Raw genomic sequence first — 6,000 nt, forward strand, 5'->3', positions numbered from 1 at the left:
AGAAAAAGAAAGAAAGAAAGAGCAGATCACAGAATGGCAAAATATTACAAACAGTTAACCTTTGAGAGCCAGCAAATACTTGAATGGATCTTTGATGTTGAGCAACAATGCGTGTGTGTGAGTGTCCGTCCTCAATGTGTCCGTGAGTTTGAAGCGCTCTTTCGGTTCTTCCGGAGCGCACGTCATTCGCGGGAAGTTCAAACGGTTTACTTGTAAGCAAAGTTGCCGGAAATTCAGGCTAAGTCCATTTCACTTGTAGATAGAAATGAATGAGCGCGAGACTAAAACAAGGCTAGAAGCCGGAGATAAGATTAAGACAAAAAGCTAAGAAAACAGAGGTAAAACACAAAACAAAACTCGGAGAGAGGACAAACTTGGAGAGCAAACAAACTTGGAGAGACGATGAGTCACCGCCATCCTAATTTGCATGGTTTATGATGGTGTTAGAATTAAGAATGTTTGTGAATGTGTATTGGGGCGTCTCAGAGAGGTTCCTCCATGCCCCCTGGACTTTTTGCTTGCTGTGAGAGGGGAGTTGAGGTCAAGTCAAATCATCTTCATTTATATAGTGCTTTTAACAATGTAGATTGTTTCAAAGCAGCTTTACATTTACATTTACATTTACATTTGCACCTCTGGAGCAACTAGGGGTTAAGTGTCTTGCTCAGGGACACATTGGTGTCTCACAGTGGATTCGAACCCGGGTCTCTCACACCAAAGGCATGTGTCTTATCCACTGCGCCATCACCACCCCATCACCACCCCTTTACAGAGATAAACGTATAATTTAAGGTAACAGAGATTAAGGTAAGCTACAACGCTTTATCTGTAGAGTGGTAAAGGGATCCTCCATAGGGAGAGACTAGTTGGCACTTCAGCACTGCGTTGTCATCGGGTCCAGGCGAAGGTCCTTCGTCAGATCTGGATACGGCCTGGATCCGGCAGGCTGCGGGAAAACCTCGGGATAAACAAAGACACTAAAATTAGCGTAGATGCCATTCTTCTTATGATGTAACGAGTACATCAGGATTTACGGGAAGTGTTCCTGGTTCCGGCTGACCTAATCTATGCAGCCTAATATTGAATTATAGAAGTTTATAATGTATTATGTGAATGCTAGGTCAAAGAGATGTGTCTTTAATCTGGCTTTGAACTGACAGAGTGTGTCTGCTTCCTGGACAATGTTAGGAAGACTGTTCCAAAGTTTTGGCGCTAAATAGGAAAAGGATCTACCGCCAGCAGTCGATTTTGATATTCTAGGTATTATCAACTGGCCGGAATTTTGAGATCACAATAGACGTGAAGGACTATAATGCGTTAAGAGCTCGCTTAAGTACTGCGGAGCTAAATCATTTAGTGATTTGTAAGTAATCAGCAATATTTAAAAATGTATACGATGTTTAATAGGGAGCCAATGCAGTGTTGACAGAACCGGGCTAATATGGTCATACTTCCTAGTTCTGGTAAGGACTTGAGGTGGCCTGTATACAGTAGCCAGCACAAATCTCAAACGTGATTTATCGTTTACACTAAATATTTTTACATTAAGTGCCAACACTTCAAAAGAAGTATATTTAAAACTTGATTTCTTAGTGGTTTTGAAAATATTACTATAAATTACAGCAACACCTCCCCCTTTGCGTTTCAGACGAGGCTCATGTTTATAACAGTAATCTTGTGGGGTTGACTCATTTAAAGTAATGTAATCGTTTGGTTTTAGCCAGGTTTCTGTCAAACACAGCATATCTAGGTCATTATCTGAAATCATATTTGTCATCACAATTTGAAATCACAATTTGTCATTTTTTATCTCTAAGACTATGAGCCAAATTACTAGAAAGAAGAGCAGCACCATGCCAGGAGGGATGAATACCATCTCTTTTCAACAGGTCAGGTTTGCCCCAAAAACTTTTCCAATTGTCTATGAATTCTATATTATTTTGCGGACACCACCAAGACAGCCAGCGATTGAGTGAACACAATCTACTAACTATTTCATCACTCCTGCGAACAGGAAGGGGGCCAGAGCAAATTACAGTGTTTGACATCGTACTTGCGAGTTCACACACCTCTTTAATATTAATTTTGGTGACCTCCGACTGGCGGAGTCGAACATCATTAGTGCCGACATGAATAATGATCTTAGAGAATTAACGATTAGCATTAGCCAGCACTTAAAAATTTGCTTTGATGTCAGGCGCTCTGGCTCCCGGCAAACATGTGACTATGGTGGCTGGTGTCTCTATTTTCACGTTCCGTGTGATCGAATCACTAATTACACAATCAACAGGATTCTCAGTGGGTGTTTCACTGAGCGGGGCAAATCGTTTTGTTATGGTAATCGGAACGGAAGAGTGTTTTTTTGATCCGCGACTAGAGCGATCCCTCACTGTCACCTATTTGCCTTGCTGCATGGGCTCTACTTCAGCCAGAACCGAGTCATGTAAAGAGTTCACTATGCTAGGCGCATCCAAAGCAGTATCTAAAGCTCTAGCACTCTTACTATCCTCAATTAAAGTTTGGATGCAAGGCAAGGCAAGGCAAGGCAAGGCAAGTTTATTTATATAGCACATTTCATACACAATGGCAATTGTTTTTTTGATCCGCGACTAGAGCGATCCCTCACTGTCACCTATTTGCCTTGCTGCATGGGCTCTACTTCAGCCAGAACCGAGTCATGTAAAGAGTTCACTATGCTAGGCGCATCCAAAGCAGTATCTAAAGCTCTAGCACTCTTACTATCCTCAATTAAAGTTTGAAGGCAAGGCAAGGCAAGGCAAGGCAAGGCAAGGCAAGGCAAGGCAAGGCAAGGCAAGGCAAGGCAAGGCAAGGCAAGGCAAGGCAAGGCAAGGCAAGGCAAGGCAAGGCAAGGCAAGGCAAGTTTATTTATATAGCACATTTTATACACAATGGCAATTCAAAGTGCTTTACATAGAAGAAATTAAAATAATAACAAGAAATAAGAATAATTAAAACAGTTAAGAAGAATAAAAAATTAAATACAGTACAGTACAAACAGTCGGACGAACATTGGCACAGTGCTCATTCATTAAATGCATAGCTAAACAGATGTGTTTTGAGTCTGGATTTGAAAGTGACTATTGTAGGAGCACGTCTGATCTCCTCTGGAAGCTGGTTCCAGCTGCGGCTGGCATAATAGCTAAAAGCGGACTCACCATGCTTTGAGTGAACCCTTGGTATTTCTAGCTGATATGATCCTAGTGATCTGAGTGATCTGCTGGGTTTATATTCAGTGAGCATATCTGCAATGAATTTAGGTCCTAGGCCATTGAATGATTTATATACCAGTAATAATACTTTAAAATCAATCCTAAATCTAACTGGGAGCCAGTGTAAAGACCTGAGGACTGGTGTGATATGTTCATATTTTCTGGTTCTGCTCAGAATCCTGGCGGCAGCGTTCTGTATGAGCTGCAACTGTCTTATGGTCTTTTTGGGAAGGCCAGTGAGGAGTCCATTACAATAATCCACCCTGCTGGTGATGGAAGCATGAACAAGTTTCTCTAAGTCTTGTCTGGAAACAAAGCATCTAATTCTTGCAATATTTTTCAGATGATAGTATGCTGATTTAGTTATTGCTTTGACATGACTACTGAAACTAAGGTCTGACTCTAGTGTCACACCAAGATTCCTGACTTGATTTTTAGTTGTTTGACCCCCTAGAGTGAAGGTATGCGTTCACCTTGAGAACTTCATCTTTGTTTCCAAACGCAATGACTTCAGTTTTGTCTTTGTTTAACTGAAGAAAGTTTTGACACATCCAACTGTTGACTTCATCGATGCATTGGCACAGGGAGTCAATGGGGCTGTAATCGTTAGCCGATAGGGCTAAGTAAATCTGTGTGTCGTCTGCATAGCTGTGGTAAGCAATTTGGTTCTTTCTCATTATTTGGCTCATTGGGAGCATATACAGGTTGAACAGGAGTGGCGCAAGAATTGAGCCTTGAGGGACTCCGCATGTCATGGATGTCCACTCAGACTTATGATCTCCTATACTCACATAATAACCTCTCCCATCTAAGTATGACCTGAAACATTGTAGGACTATCCCAGAAAGCCCCACCCAGTTTTTCAGCCTGTCTAGAAGTATGTTATGATCGACAGTGTCAAATGCAGCACTGAGGTCGAGTAGTACCAGCACTGATAATTTGCCTGAATCAGTATTTAAGCGAATACCGTTTATTATCTTTATGAGCGCTGTCTCTGTGCTGTGGTGCGGTCGGAAACCAGATTGAAAATTGTCAAAGTATCCATTTGAGCATAAGACTTTGTTCAGCTGATTGAAGACAACTTTTTCAATGATCTTGCCTATGAAAGGAAGGTTTGAGATTGGCCTATAGTTGCTTAATATGGTCTTATCCAGATTGTTATTTTTCAGGAGGGGTTTGACAACTGCAGTTTTCAGGGAGTTTGGAAAACTCCCAGAGAGAAGTGAGGCATTTACCACTTCTAGAAGATCTGCCTCTAAACTGTTTAACACACTTTTGAAAAATGATGTGGGAAGTGTGTCAAGAGCGCAGGTTGATGTTTTAAGGTGCTGTACAGTTTCTTCCAAAATTTTGCCATCAATTTCTTTGAAATCAGACATAGTAACTACTTTCCCAGGTGGTCTGATCTGACTGACCCCAGAGCAACTCAAGGATGTGCTGATCACCTTTATGATATTATTGATTTTCTCAGAGAAGAAATAAGCAAACTCACTGCACTTGTTGTCTGAGAGCATTTCACTGGGAATCTGGCTTGGGGGGTTTGTCAGTCTCTCTACAGTAGCAAAAAGAGTGCGTGTGTTGTTTAAATTACTGTTTATAATATTTGAGAAGAAAGTCTGTCTAGCTTTGCCTAGTTCCATATTAAAAGCATGGATGCTGTCTTTGTAGATGTTATAATGGACTACAAGTTTGTCTTCCGCCACATGCGCTCTGCTTTTCTGCATTGTCTTTTCATATTTTGCACTGCGGTTGAGTTTCTCCAAGGTGCTTTTTGTCTGCCACTCTTCTTCCTGACTTTCACAGGAGCAATATCATCAATTACACTTTTAACTTTTGAGTTAAAAGAATCAAGGAGAAAATCAACAGAGTCAGCAGATATACTTGGTGTTAAGGATATAGCCTTCATAAATAGTACACTAGTGTTCTCATTTAAGCATCTCTTCTTGACAGACACAGATCTAGCTTCAGTGGCAGGAGAGATCAATATATCAAAGAAAATACAGAAATGATCAGACAGTGCTACATCCTTAATAACAATCTGTTGAAATGTTTAGACCCTTACTAATAAGTAAATCTAGAGTGTCCACGATTGTGTGTGGGTCCATGTATATGTTGAGTCGGATCAAAAGTTTTTAAAACACTTTTGATTTCTTTCGCCATATTATTCTCTGCACTATCTATGTGGATGTTACAATCTCCAGCAATGGCAAAACAGTCAAACTCTGATGTAATTGTTGATAACAGTTCTGTAAAGTCCTCAGCAAAGGCTGGAGAGTATTTTGGAGGCCTGTAAATAATGATAAGTAAAATGCGTGGAGCACCTTTTAACACAATACCCAGATATTCGAAAGAAAGGTAATTCCCAAATGATATTTGCTTACATTGATAGATATCTTTAAAAAGAGCAGCTAGACCCCCACCTCTCTTAACAGCTCTGCAGACACTCATAAAAGTAAAGTTAGGAGGGGCTGCTTCATTGAGGATTGTTGCACTGCAGCTGTCTTCTAGCCAGGTTTCATTCAGAAGCATAAAATCCAGATTGTTTGTGGTTATTAAGTCATTGACAAGAAGTGATTTATTTTTAAGTGAGCGGATGTTAAAGAGTGCTAACTTAACAGTCTTACTTTTCCCCACAGCAATATTAGTTTGACGTGTAATAGGCTCCAGATTAGTTAGGTTTGCTGTATGGCTATTGAAGGCCTTAGACTTTCTATCTTGTAATAGAACAGCTATAGAGAAAGATACAGGCACACTGGGTTCCCGTTTGTTC

Source organism: Scardinius erythrophthalmus, assembly GCF_964197995.2.
Source record: "Scardinius erythrophthalmus genome assembly, chromosome: 19".
Lineage (NCBI taxonomy): Eukaryota > Metazoa > Chordata > Actinopteri > Cypriniformes > Leuciscidae > Scardinius > Scardinius erythrophthalmus.